Source organism: Chenopodium quinoa, unplaced genomic scaffold (assembly GCF_001683475.1).
Source record: "Chenopodium quinoa cultivar QQ74 unplaced genomic scaffold, ASM168347v1, whole genome shotgun sequence".
Classification (NCBI taxonomy): Eukaryota; Viridiplantae; Streptophyta; class Magnoliopsida; order Caryophyllales; family Amaranthaceae; genus Chenopodium; species Chenopodium quinoa.
The window spans coordinates 447431-462579 of NW_018742980.1; the positions used below are offsets into that span (position 1 = coordinate 447431).

General features: G+C 39.3%; 1 long non-coding RNA gene across 1 annotated transcript; it reads left to right on the top strand.

The window, feature by feature from the left end:
* Nucleotides 1–342: 342 nt before the first annotated feature.
* Nucleotides 343–2757, top strand: LOC110729306. Its single transcript, XR_002512875.1, has 6 exons — nucleotides 343–450; nucleotides 567–637; nucleotides 794–1191; nucleotides 1481–1541; nucleotides 1695–1760; nucleotides 2471–2757. It is a non-coding gene; the product is annotated as an uncharacterized LOC110729306 (long non-coding RNA).
* The last annotated feature ends 12392 nt before the right edge of the window (nucleotides 2758–15149 follow it).

A 15149-nucleotide genomic window follows, 5' to 3' on the forward strand; every position in this document is an offset into this window, starting at 1 on the left:
GGTTTGTTAAGGAGCCAATCTCAAGTATTCTCAACTCTTGACATGATTTTTGACCTCTTAAAATATGCCTCTTTACTAGGGGCCTCCTGAATGAGTTACAACAACAAACTTTACAAATATCTTGTGACAAGGTTGCAAATTAACTAGGAGCTTCTAGGATGACTAGCAATAATACGTATCAACTAGTAAAATTATGTGATGATTCCACTTGTCATCTTCAAATATGAACTCGTGAATGGTAAATATGACAATCTCGCAATATGTTTCAAAGTCTCTAAGGTGACTGATTTTTTAATCGATGCCTGTTTTTTACGAATTCTATATACAAGTGCCTAATGAAGGAATGTTAATGGTTGTCAGGGTGCTGCAAACAGAAAGGTGGCTGCCACTAACATGAATAGAGCAAGTAGTCGTTCTCACAGTGTATTCACCTGTGTTATTGAGAGTACTGTAAGTATTTTCCCTCTAAGTCTAGTATGTGTAAAAAAAAAAAACCAGCTCTTTTATAGTGCAGAATTTTCAAAGTTTGAAATTTAAGTGCTTAATGAATGGTGGTAAAACTGCAGTGGGAATCCCAAGGTGTAACACATAATCGCTTTGCTCGACTAAATCTTATAGATTTAGCTGGCTCTGAAAGGTAAAATCATAAATTGCAACTCGTTGCTAGTACTAGACTAATACAAAAGAAAGAAAATAGAAAGAGAGAAATTATTGTTCTAGAATCTAGTCTTCTTGTTGAGTGTTTTACTGCTATCTATTTCAAGTCTTAGCCTCACCAAGATGATCATTACAGGCAAAAGAGTTCTGGTGCAGAAGGTGACCGTCTTAAAGAAGCCACAAATATCAATAAGTCACTGTCAACTTTAGGTCTGTTTTTCCTTCTTTCAATTAAAACTATATAGCAGTAGCTCACAGTAAAGAATTTATCTCTTGATTGTCCTTACTTAATATAATGCTTCAGACTCGCGATAGTGAACCTCGTGAGCATATCCAATGGAAAATCCCATCACGTGCCATATCGAGATTCAAAATTAACCTTTTTGCTTCAGGTATTTTCTAACACAATTTTTTGCTCATTAATCTGCCAAGGAATCCTATTTGCAAGTCTGACTTGAGCTGTACTTTGGAATTCAACTCACTTGGAGGGAATGCAAAAACCACTATAATTGCTAATATTAGTCCATCCAACTGGTTAGTGCTTCCTGCATCCCTTTTCTTTTTAATCGCCACTTTCATCTATAATGTAATGGGAATCTAAACCAGGCAAAGTGTTCAGTTTATATCTTATACACATGGTAGTGTTGATTTAGCAATCTCGAATAATTCTCTTCTATTTTGAGGTGATGGCAGAGTTTATAATTTTGCTTAAGCAGATACAGAGTATTTCCTGTTTTTCTTTATCTTGAGTTCCAAATATAGAAGGTAGATTTTTCTTTATTTAGAACTTTATTCCTTGATATAACTTTTCGGCTTCTTGCAGCTGCTCACTGGAGACTCTTAGCACCCTGAAGTTTCAGCATGCTAAATTTATAAAGAACAATGTATGTTGTCAGGAAATCTGTACTACTTTGTGTTTGGCTAAGTTGGTTTTCTTTAGATATTTGCCTTTAAGTACCATTCTCTAAAAGAATATTAACTGGTTAGCTTCATGTTCATTAATTATAATATTTATATCCATTTGTTCAACCTATCAGGCCGTTATAAACGAAGATGCTTCTGGTGATGTCCTTGCCATGAGAATGCAAATTCAGCAATTGAAGGTATCTCTATCTTATATCATCCCAAGAACTAATACAATAGAGAATTTCTTCTAAGAGAAGCATAAGATTATATTAATAGACACATATTTCATAGATTGTGTAAAAATGCAAAAGTCTTGTTGCCAAACAAACTCAATTCTCACTTGAATTTGTACTAATCTTTTTATTTTTAGTACATTAGTATAATTTCTGTCTTCATGTTTCAAATATTTTTCTGAAGAAAATAGTTAAGCTGTTGTTGGATTGGTGTTGGATATCATAAAGAAGTTAAATTATATGAACCTTGTCTGTACTCATCTGATTTATCATGGTGCAGAAAGAAGTGTCACATCTGCATAGTTTACAAAATGGAGGAGTTGGAAATTAGGATAATGATGCCATGACGTTGGGGGTTTCGGGTGGGGAAAGGGATGGGAGTTAGGGTGGTTTCGGGTTGGGGAATTCAAGTTTTGGGCGGTTTCGTTGGTGGGGCTGGGGCGGGGGGTCTATTGCGCTCATGTGGCTCTGGAAGGAGGGTGGTTTCGGTGGTGGTGCAGGGGGAGGGGGTGGCAGTCGGGGCTGGGTTGGGGAATGGCTGCCGGGCTGGGTGGGGAATTGTTTAATTAATTTTTTTGATTTTAGGGTTTTTGAATTTTAATTAGATAATTGACTTTATTTTAGATTTTGGGGTTTCATTGTTGTATTATCGAAGATAATATGTTGGATTTTAGGGATTTTTGGGTCAAATACCTAGCGACAAACTCCTATGTTCCTTCACTGAAACGCAGTCAAGAGATAGAGTGCAGTGTGTGCTTAGAACGTGTGCTCGCTAAGACAACAGCCTCTGAACGGAAGTTTGGTTTGCTATCAGAATCTGACCACCCATTTTGTATAACTTGCATCAGATTTTGGCGTAACAGCTCACCAACCTCTGGAATGGATGTTAATTCCACATTGAGGGCTTGTCCTATATGTCGTAACAGCTACAGTGGAATCACAGAAATTGCAGCCTCTTTCTCCTTATACTGCGTAAGTTATATAATCAAATTTATCTGGCTAAAGTGGAATCACAGTGTAGTATGTTTTAATAGCAAGTGAATAAACTAGATTACCATAGGTAATTTACTCATGTGCATGCATCATTCTCCCACATTTACTCAATTGATTCAGTCAAGATGCCCTTTGTATTTTGGCTTCATTTAACTACAACATAGAAATACCTTTTTACTTGAAGTTTTTATTCTATGGATCATAATTTAGTCAAGTCATTTAGCTAGTCAGTAGTTGGCTCTCATCTTTACACAACATTTGAGATTACCATTTCAACTCATAAATTATTTGGGAAAATAGCTGATAAAAAAATTGGTTATCTTCTCTTATCCTTGCAGATATGAAGACTTGAAGCCCCCCTACTTCGCCAACCCCAACAACTCCTAATTCATTGGCCACTTCCATGGCCTCGGATGGTGCTGAATCTCAGACAGCTAGCTTGTCAAATAATGGTCCAGTTGAATCTATTGAAGCATAAGATGCAGGGAATGAGCAGACTTCCGCACAGCCAAAACCAAGACCACTTTCACCGTATACAATGTGTTGGAATATTTAGAGTGTCGGAGTGGAGCGTGCTCTACTGTTTGATCGCGCTCGTACTAGCTAGGCGCGACCCGCGATAAAACCGCGCCAAAACCGCGATGAGTTTCTGGAAATTTGGCAAGTCTTTGGAGGAGCGCCCGCGCCTCTATTAGGCGCGGCCCGCGCCTAAATCGCGACAAAATCGCGTCAACTTTTTGGAAAATCAGAAAGTTGGGATTCCAGAAGAGGAGCACCTGCTCCTACTATAGGAGCGCCCGCTCCACCATGAGGAGCGCCCGCTCCTCCCGGTGGAACGCCCGCTCCTCCCGGTGGAACGCCCGCGCCATCTGTCTTTCGCGAATTTTTGACGGTTAAGTCTTTATTAAAGACTTGATTTTCGAGATAGAAAATAAACAGAACATTTTCTCTGATATTCTCCTTAAGAAATTCTCCATAATTTCTCTCAAAATTCTTGCAAACTTTTGTGAGAAATCTTCTTGAATTTTGCCTTCTTTGTGAATTATTCATCATCAATTTGATTCTTAGTGCAAAGAACAATTGGGCTGACTTTTGTATCTCAAAGAGTATTTCCGAATCAAACCCAAGCACCATTGTGGGGAAATTAAACTCTTTAGGAATGTATTCATACGCCTAAGTCAGTGTGTCAAGGATTGAGACTCAAGTGGTCACCGGTTTTCTCATGTTCACGTTGCTTGTTAAAGCTTGGAGTAGAGGCAAGTATATTATCTTTCACAACTAGTGTTTTCATTATATTTTCTGTAATACTTTGGCAATTTTGTGTTTGGTTGAAATACATTGGTTTGTATTTGAGTTATTGTATAATTTGATTTTGATTATACAAAGTTAGGTGTTGTTCCCACAATTATTAAAGTAGTTCTTGTTTGTGAATTACTTGAAAACCTAACAATCTAAAGAGTTTAAGTTTTTAGAAGTAATCAAGCATGTCTAGTGTTGAAAGAATTGACCACAAATTTTGTTAAACTCAAGAAGTTTGACGGTGTGGAATTTCGGAGATGGAAGAAGAAGATGTACTTTCTTCTTACATCTTTGAAAGTAGCCTATGTCATTAGTACTCCAAGGCCTAGTGAACATGAGAATGAATCCTTGGAAGATGTTTGGGAAAGGTCAAAATGGGACAACGATGATTTTATTTGTCGTGGTCATATTTTGAATGGTATGGAGGATGATCTTTTTGATGTTTATCAAAATGTGGAGTCGGCCAAGGAGCTTTGGGAGTCTTTGGAGGGGAAATATATGGCTGAAGATGCTTCAAGTAAGAAGTTTTTAGTAAGTAATTTTAATAATTTTAAGTTTCTTGATGGTCGGTCCATAATGGACCAATTTCATGAATTACAACGAATCTATGGGAACTTGAAACAACATGGTATATCTATGAATGAATTGTTTGTTGTTTCAAGTATAATTGACAAGTTACCTGCTAGTTGGAAAAGTGTTAAGCATGAGCTTAAACACAAGAAAGAGGACATGTCTTTGTCCGAGTTGGCCACCCATCTTCAAGTTGAAGAAGGGATAAGAGCCATGGAAAGTGCTAAGGATGGGAATCCTAGCTCATCTACCATTAATTTGGTAGAGGAAGGAAAAACTGGTGCTTCCACTAGTGGAAAGAGGAAGAATAATACCTCTTTCAAGGGAAAGTCCAAGAAGCAAGCAAACAATAACAAGTTTGCTTGTTGGGAATGCGGTAAAGTTCGTCACCACAAGAAGGACTGCTTTTCTTACAAGAAAAGGATGGAGAAAGCCAAGGAGGGCCATGCTAGCACTAGCAAGGAACAACCCACCAAAGGTAATCCAATTCATGAGGTTGAATTTAATTCCGGTTTGGATTTAAATGCAACGGATCCTAACATTTTTATGGTGCAGGATGATGACTCATGGTGGATTGATTCGGGGGCTTCAAGGCATGTATGCAAGATGAGGCATTGGTTCAAAACCTTTCACAAGGTTGGTGATGGAGAAGATCTCTTTATGGGGAACAATTCAACCATCAAGGTCCTTGGTAGAGGACAAGTAGAACTAATGTTTAGTTCGGGGAATGCAATCATTCTTAGGGATGTGTTGTATGCTCCGGATACTAGTAGGAATCTTGTATCGGGGCCTTCCCTTAATAGTCTTGGCTATAAACTAGTGTTTGAAGCTAATAGGTGTATTATTACTAGAGGAACAAATTTCATAGGTCGTTGTTATTTATGTAATGGATTATTTAAGCTTTCTTTGAAAGACATGTATGGATTTGGTGATGTTTGTTTGAATGTTGATGCAAGTGATAATCATGTTGATTTAAGTTTTTTGACTTGTGGCATTCTCGATTAGGACATGTTAATTATAATAAAATGCTTTTCATGTCCAAACAAGAATTGATTCCATGTTGTGATATTTCTCCTAATAAGTGTTCTACTTGCATGTTGAACAAGATCACTAGAACTCCATTTAAGAGAGTTGAGAGAAGTTCTAACATTTTAGAACTAATCCATAGTGACTTGTGTGATTTTCATAGTACGCCTTCTTTGGCGAACAAAAGATACATGGTCACTTTTATAGATGATTATTCTAGGTTTTGTTACGTGTATCTTTTGCATTCCAAAGATGAAGCTTTAACCAAGTTTGATATTTATAAAAGGGAAGTAGAATTGCAAGTAGATTCATTTATTAAGAGAATTAGAACTGATAAGGGAGGGGAATACTATGATCCAAGTTATTTCCAATCTTTGGGTATAATTCATGAGACTACAGCTGGTTATGCACCACAATCAAATGGTGTAGCTGAAAGGAAAAACAGAACTCTTGAAGAAATGGTTAATTCCATGTTGTCTTACTCAGGTTTGAGTGAAGGGTTCTGGGGTGAAGCTATGTTGACAGCATGTCACATTCTTAACCGGGTTCCCACAAAGGGAAAAGAATCTACTCTTTATGAACTTTAGTACAAGAGAAAGCCAAACTTGAAGTATCTCAAGGTTTGGGGTTGTAGGGCAATTGTAAGAGTGCTCGGCAACAAGAAAAGAAAGCTCGGTGAAAAGGGCTTGGATTGCATATTTATAGGGTATGCTGAGCATAGCAAAACCTATAAGTTCTATGTAATAGAACAAAATGACTATATATCTGTTCATTCAGTTATAGTGTCAAGAGATGCAATTTTTGATGAAAATCGATTTTCATCAATGAGTAGACCGAAAGATCTACAAATTAGTGCCAATGATAGGGAGATAGTAGAGTTGAATGATCAACTTGAAACTCATGAAAGTACATTCGATAATGAGAATGTTGAAACTCCTTAATTGAGGAGAAGTACTAGAGAAAGGAAAATTAGGAATCCTCTAGATGACTTCATAATTTATTTGGTTGAAGGTTCTAGGGATGTCCTTAGTTCCACTACTCCATATTGCTTCAATGTGGATAGTGACCCAAAAACTTATAGTGAAGCAATTTCTTCCCAAGATAGTGCATTTTGGAAAGAGGCTATAAATGATGAGATAGATTCCATCATGGGAAATAACACTTGGGTCTTAGAGGATTTACCTTCCGGTTGCAAACCTCTTGGTTGCAAGTGGATTTTCACTAGGAACAGGAGACCGGATGGCTCCATAGTGAAATTTAAAGCCAGATTGGTTATCCAAGGCTTTAGGAAAAATCATGGTGTTGATTATTTTGACACCTATGCACCGGTTGCAAGAATAACCTCGATAAGGTTGTTAATTGCAATGGCTTCGGTATATAATCTAGTAATCCATCAAATGGATGTCAAAACGACATTCCTTTATGGAGATCTAGAGGAAGAAGTGTACATGAAACAACCCGAAGGGTTTGTTTTGGAAGGACAAGAAGATAAGGTGTGTAAATTGGTTAAGTCCTTGTATGGACTTAAACAAGCACCAAAGCAGTGGCATCGGAAGTTTGATGACACAATTTTGTCCTTTGGATTCAAGGTGAATCAAGCTGATAGTGTATATATAGCAAATTTGATGACAAAGGTCATGGTGTCATCATTTGTCTATATGTTGATGATATGCTTATCTTTGGTACAAGTCTACAACAAGTAGAATTGACCAAGGAATTCTTATCCTCATCTTTTCAGATGAAGGATTTGGGGGAGGCGGATGTCATTTTAGGCATCAAGATAATTCGGGACAATGGAAGACTTATTTTAAGTCAATCTCACTATGTTGAGAAAATGATCAAACGATTCAATATGTTTGATAAGTGTTCCGTGAACATCCCCATGGAACCAAATGTCAAATTGGTTAAGAATTTGGGGAAAACAATTTCCCAATTGGAATATTCAAGGATAATTGAATCCTTGATGTATGCCGTGACTAGTACAAGACCGGATATTGCATTGGCTGTGGGAAAACTAAGTAGATTTACTAGTAACCCGGGTGCTCAGCATTGGTTTGCAATAAGGAGGGTCTTGAGGTACCTTAAGGGTACGTTAGACTATGGTCTATCTTATAGTGGATTTCCTTCGGTTTTAGAAGGATTTTCGGATGCTAGTTGGATCACTTACAAAGAGGATGACTCTTCTGTAAGTGGTTGGGTATTCATGTTTGGAGGAGGTGCCATTTCATGGTCTTCCAAGAAACAAACTTGCATAGCTGATTCCACTATGGCAGCAGAGTTTATAGCTCTTGCATCAGCTAGTAAAGAAGCTGAGTGGTTGAGGAATCTCATGATAGAGTTGCCTTTATTGTCAAAGCCAACGCCACCGGTGGCAATCCATTGTGATTCCAATTCGGCTTTGATAAAGGCTTATAGTCAAGTGTACAATGGTAAGTCTCGGCATATTTCACTAAGGCATAGTCTAGTGAAAGAGCTTATCAATGATGGGGTCATAAGTCTTGACTATGTTCCAACAAAGTTGAATTTGGCGAATTGCTTTACAAAGGCAATGCCAAGACATTCCACCATATTTGCTATGAATGGAATGGGTTTATTTCCAAAAACACAAATTTGTGAAACCCAATCTAACGCTTGAAGAAACATCAAGTCTTAGATTTGATGTGGTTGAATTTGCAATTTTGATGTTTGTTAGCAATATTTGATGACCCATATTGCTATGATACTTGTGATGTGTTAGGTAGCGTCATTTAAAGTTCTCAAAGATTTAGAGTTGAGAAGCTCTAAATGTAAGTGTCTTGTCACAAGGGCACATTTACGTATATGAGAACCTACCTATATAAGTTCGAAGTTTAGCCGCTTCAAGAAGTTAGATGGACATATAGACTTCGATGAACTTATGAAAGATACGGACACATGGCTGTTTAAAGGTGTCAAGTGATGATTAATTCGATTTGTCTTATGTGTACTTCACTTTCGAATGATTGGATATATCCGTGTGATTCAATCCGTATGGAAATCATGGGATATGATCATCGTTAAGTGTGTTGTACTAGGTGTTAATTCAATCCGAAGGGACATTAACATTGATGCATAAGATGTGGCTAAATGATAGAATTGGAGAATGTTTAAAGGGACACTCTAAATGGGGGAGGATTGTTGGAATATTTAGAGTGTCGGAGTGGAGCGTGCTCTACTGTTTGATCGTGCTCGCACTAGCTAGGCGCGACCCGCGATAAAACCGCGCCAAAACCGCGATGAGTTTCTGGAAATCTGGCAAGTCTTTGGAGGAGCGGTCGCTCTTCCAGGTGGCGCGCCCGCGCCTAAATCGCGACAAAATCGCGTCAACTTTCTGGAAAATCAGAAAGTTGGGATTCCAGAAGAGGAGCGCCCGCTCCTCCCGGTGGAGCGCCCGCGCCATCTGTTTTTCGCGAATTTTTGACGGTTAAGTCTTTATTAAAGACTTGATTTTCGGGATAGAAAATAAACAGAACATTTTCTCTGATATTCTCCTTAAGAAATTTCCATAATTTCTCTCAAAATTCTTGCAAACTTTTGTGAGAAATCTTCTTGAATTTTGCCTTCTTTGTGAATTATTCATCATCAATTTGATTCTTAGTGCAAAGAACAATTGGGTTGACTTTTGTATCTCAAAGAGTATTTCCGGATGAAACCCAAGCACCATTGTGGGGAAATTAAACTCTTTAGGAATGTATTCATACGCCTAAGTCAGTGTGTCAAGGATTGAGACTCAAGTGGTCACCGGTTTTCTCATGTTCACGTTGCTTGTTAAAGCTTGGAGTAGAGGCAAGTATATTATCTTTCACAACTAGTGTTTTCATTATATTTTCTGTAATACTTTGGCAATTTTGTGTTTGGTTGAAATACATTGGTTTGTATTTGAGTTATTGTATAATTTGATTTTGATTATACAAAGTTAGGTGTTGTTCCCACAATTATTAAAGTAGTTCTTGTTTGTGAATTACTTGAAAACCTAACACAATGTAAGTCAGTCAACATTCAATCTTTCTTTCTATTTTTTTTCCCCGAATATTTTATGCTTACCATTTTAATGGATAAGAGGTTTCTCATCTTGCTGGAATACTAAACTGAATATGCACACGTATAGTTGTATTGTCCCTGAGAGCAGAATTCCAGTCTTTCTTTTTGGAAATGGTGGTGGTTGCTCAACTGGTTCGACAAATTGAAAGATTATTTAATTGTGTCTATAAAATTAGCCTGATTGTAACTCAATGAGGCTAGCTGCTAACTAGTTAAAGGCATTTTCATTGTAGTATAATTATCTGGTAATCTGGTATAGATGAATACTTTGTATTAGTATATTGTCTTTATTTTAAGCATCTATATATAGTTCTCTGTTACATCTGAAAAGCCGAAGATTTTTTTTTTCAAGTAAAAGTTATAATTTTTATCAGATTGTGAGATACTAAAAATGTGTTTGTTTTAATTACATATTAAAGCCAAAGCGATCTGTTGTGTATAGTCCATGAGATCATTTCAGACTTAAGGGAAGCTTAATTTTTTATCTCAAATTTTGTATTGCTTTCAAACGTAAATGATGAACGATCTCCTTAATTTTGTATTGCCGTCATCCCTCTTTAATGTTTACTTAGTTAATTACTCGTTTACAGGCTATTCTGACATCTGGTTTGTTCTGACTTTTGGGATTCATTGGTTTGTTCTGACTTCTGGGATTCATTCTCCTTTTTGTTCTCTTGTGAGCAACTGTACATCGACATCTCAAGTTCTGAATTTAATTCATATTATGAGGCAGAAGTTCAGTGATATCTTAACTGTGTACATCGGATATTATAGCTTTGGAAAGTTTTTCTTCATGTCTGATGTAGATGTGAGTTTTTTAGCAATATATATGTCTTCTTGGTCAGCTTAAACTTTTATGAAAGTTGTAATGGTGATTTTGCTTTTTCAGGAGTAAAGGTCGCTGCACTCGACTAATGCTATGATCGGAATGCTTCTAATGCCAGCTTAGTCTGCCTGAGAGCCTTTTGCATGTCCATGTTGATTGTGCTTATGTAACATTGTATGTTATTTATTTTTTGACGAAAATTGTAATATTACAGCCTTTTATAATGAAAATATGTAACTTTATATATATGTTAGTGTTTATATATCAATTTAAGTGGAAAAAATACAAAAAAAAAAAAAAATTATTCTTTTGGGGCACTTTTAACACCGGTTTTGGAACAAAACCGGTGCTAAAAGTTTTTTTAAAATTTTTTTGAGGGACTTTTGGCACCGGTTTAAAGCAAAAACCGGTGCGAAAAGTAAGGTTTTTTGCACCGGTTCTCACCCAAAACCGGTGCGAAATGCATGGGGTTTTAGCACCCCCCAAATCAAGACCGGTTCAAAACCAGTGCGAAATGGGGGGTTTGAACCGGTGCGGATTACATGTTTTCGCCTAGTGAATAGTGGCCGAATACCGTCTGTTTGTCAAAAGGTTAGGCGGCTTCATTCGTACCATTTAGGTTCCATTTTAGGTTATTCAGGTCGAGCAACTTTGAGTTAACCTTTGGGATTAATCAATCTTTGTCACCTTGTTTTGAGTAAATAGAAGAAGTAGACGCCGTTAGCCGCATGTTGTTTCCTCTCATGTGCTAAGCTTTAGACTTAGCTTATTACTCAATTAGCTACTAAGTGTGGAACTTAGCTCATATCCTCAAATTTTTCCGACTGTGTTGCCCCTGAGCAACAACATTCGACATCCGACTTAGATATTAGAGATTACCGCATGTTTTTAGAGCAATCGGTAGTCTTTGTTATCTTGGTCTCATTTGATCAGTTCACAGAGCAATGTGCCACCCAAATGGGAGATGCTCTCTGCAACGAATTCATCCAAATGAATGTCGCCGGGCGCCTGCTCATGTTGGGACAGACGTATTGTTTTAATTTTATATCATCTGGTCGTTGGCCTCAATAGGTTGTCCTAAAAGGAACAACACATAGCTGCTAAGTTTGTTAGACTTAGCTTAAATTTGCTCGTGTTGGAGCAGTAATTTAAAATATTAAATAAGGCCGATTGTACTTTATACAGACGATTCCATGAGAGAAATACATTAAAGGTTAACAATGCATTTTCCATTGATACTTAGAGTACAAAATAAGATTACAAGTCTCAGAAGTAGTACTTTTTCAAGTTGTCTACGTTCCAAATTCTGGCTAGCTGCCTGCCGTCTGGTGTTTCCAAGCGGTAGGTGTCGCTTCTTACTTCTTCATAGATCCGGTATGGGCCTTCCCAATTGGAAGTCAGCTTTCCCTGCTCATTGGCCCTACCAGTCGCCTCCATTTTTCGTAGCACAAAGTCCCCTACTTTCAAGGGGCTCTTGTGCACTCTTTTGTTGTAGGCTCTCGTCATTCTCAGACGGTAGATCTTATGGCGCAAGGCAGCATTGCCCCAGCGTTCTAGGATTGAGTCCAGTGCTAGCCACATGGCCTCCCAATTAGCCTCCTCATCATATAACGTGACTCTAAGAGTCGGCTCATAGTGTTCAATAGGCAAAACAACTTCTGACCCTTAAACCATGAGAAATAGGGTTTCACCAGTCGCCCCTTTTTTAGTCGTCCTGATGGCCCCACAGAACATGCGGTAATTCGTCAGCCCATAGGCCGCCAGCTCTTTCTATTTTCTTTTTGATGCCATCTGAGATTAACTTGTTGAAGGCTTCAACCTGGTCGTTTGCTTGAGGAGGACCGACTGATGCAAAATAGTGAGAGATCCCTTGGTCTCCCAACCAACTCTTGAGAGCAGGCGTCTCAAATTGAAGACCATTGTCAAATACCATAGACATGGGTACCCCATACCGAGTGATGACATTTCTCCAGATGAAGGAGATAACATCTTTGGTCTTAATGCCTTTGATCGCCTATGCTTCAACCCATTTGGTGAAGTAATCAACAGCAACCAGGATATACCTCTGTCCGCCTGTAGCAGGCGTATAAGGTCCTAGAATATCCATGCCCCACTTGGCGAATGGCACTGGACTATGGATAGCCGTCAGATCAGTTGCCGGATGGTGTATGAGCTTGCCAAACCTTTGACCTTGTCACATTTTTTCACCATTTTCATGGCGTCTTCTTCAAGCGTAGGCCAAAAGTAGCCCTGCCGCCTGGCTCTCTTTGTTAGGGTCCTGCCTCTTATATGGGAGGCACAGAAGCCTGAATGTAAGTCTTCTAAAACCTCTTGTCCCCTCTCTAGGGTGACACAATTCAATAAAGGTTGGAGATAGCTCTTTTTGAAGAGTTCTCCATTATGAATCTCAAAACTAGCCGCTCGTTTTTTCATTGTAACCATCTCTGAGTAAGTATCCGGCAAGGTGCCGTCTGATATGTAAGCCCGGATGCCATCCATCCAGGTTGAGCTTCGGTCTAGTACTCCAATGGGATCTTCTTCAATGCTTCTTTTTTCCATAACTTCTTAGAAGACTGACCTAGGTGTATCAGAGGAGGCGGATGATGCAAGTTTAGAGAGAGCATCTGCCTGATTGTTCTCTGACCTGGGCACTTGACTTAGATGAAATTCATCAAGTGTCCCTGCCTCTTCCTTGACCGCCTTCAAGTATTTGATCATAGTCGGATGGGTGGCTTCATAGTCACCATGGTACTGGCTAACAATCAACTGCAAATCCGAGTAGGCGTCCACTTTCCTTTCCCCAGCCGCCTTACACATGCGGATGCAAGCTAGTAGGGCCTCGTACTCTGCCTCATTATTTGAGGCTTGGAACTTGAATCGTAATGCATATTCATACTTGTCTCCTTCAGGAGACTGACATATGACGCCTGCACCACAACCGTTCAGGGTGGAGCTCCCGTCCACATATACCTTCCAAACCTAATCAGGGTTTTCAGGATCAGCCGACCTTGTCATTTCGACAATGAAGTCGGCAAACGTCTATCCCTTCACTGCCTTTCTTGGTTCAAAGGAAATTTCAAGACTTTAAATTTCAATCGCTCATTTGATCATTCGGCCGGATGATTCCATGGTTGTCATTGGCCGCTTGATTGGTTGGTCTGTGTAAACCACTACCGGATGCGCCATGAAGTAAGGTTTTAACTTCTTGATTGCCGTAAAGAGAGCAAGTCTAAATTTTTCAACCATGCGGTACCTCAGCTCTGCATTCCCTAGAACATAACTGATGAAATAGACCGGGGGCTGGGTGGCGCCTCTTTCAGCAAGGAGAACAACACTGAGCGCATGGTCAGAGACGTCTAGGTACATGTACAACACTTCCTTTGGCAAAGGACTAACCAGCCTTGGCAAAGAGTGCAAGTGTTGTTTCAACTTTTGAAAAGTCGCCTCTGCATCCGCCCCCATTCAAACATTGTCTTCTTTTTAATAGCTTGGAATAAATAGAGGCACTTGTCGCCTGACCAACTGAGGAACCTCCCCAATGCCGTCAACTTCTAAACTTCTTTTACAGTGTGGGGCGACTGCATGTCTATGTCCGCCTGTATTTTTTCTGGGTTGGCCTCTATCCCCCTTTGATCAATCAAAAATCCGAGAAACTTCCCAGAGTCAACACCAAAGACACACTTCTTGGGATTGAGCATGACCTGGTGCCGCCTGAGTGTGGCGAATGTTTATCGGAGGTCTGTAAGATGATCCGTCTAAAGTTTGGATTTGACTATCATGTCATCAATGTACGCCTCCACATTCCTTCCAATTTGATTAGTGAATACTGTATTAATCATTCGCTGTAAGGTAGCAGGTGCATTCTTCAAACCAAATGGCATCACAGTATAGCAGAATAAACCCTTATCAGTGACGAATGCCGTCTTTTCTTGATCTTTTTTCCATAAGGGTATCTGGTGAAAGCCTAAATAGGCGTCCATAAAGCTCATCAAGGCATGGCCAGCTGTAGAGTCGACCAGACTGTCGATCTTTGGAAGAGGATAACTATCCTTCGGACATGCCTTGTTCAGGTCTGTGTAATCAACACACATGCGCCAGGTACCATTCGGCTTTTTCACGAGCACAACATTGGCAACCCAATCTGGGAAGTAGCATTGCCGAATGAACCCGACATCCAATAGTTTTTTCACCTCGGCGGTTGCCGCCTGACTTCTTTCTTCACCATGGTTCCTCTTCTTTTGCCTAATCGGCTTCTTTTTCAGATCTACAGCAAGTTTGTGGACGGCTAGATCCGTGCTGATGCCTGACATCTCGTTCACTTCAAAGGCAGAGATGTCTTTGAACTCTTTCAATAGGTTGTGCAGGTCTGCACCCAATTTAGAAAAAGTAGCCGCCCCCACCTTAACAGTACGTTCTGGACGAGTGTCATCCAGAATAATATCAATGTGCTCACCAGCCGGCTAGGGACGAAGTTCATCCGGCCGTTCTCTGGTTAGTGATTGCTATTGCTTTTCTTTTTTCACGGCCACCAACTGGTCGGCCTTTCTCTTTTTGCCGCCTACTAAAGGAGCAGGCGCTGC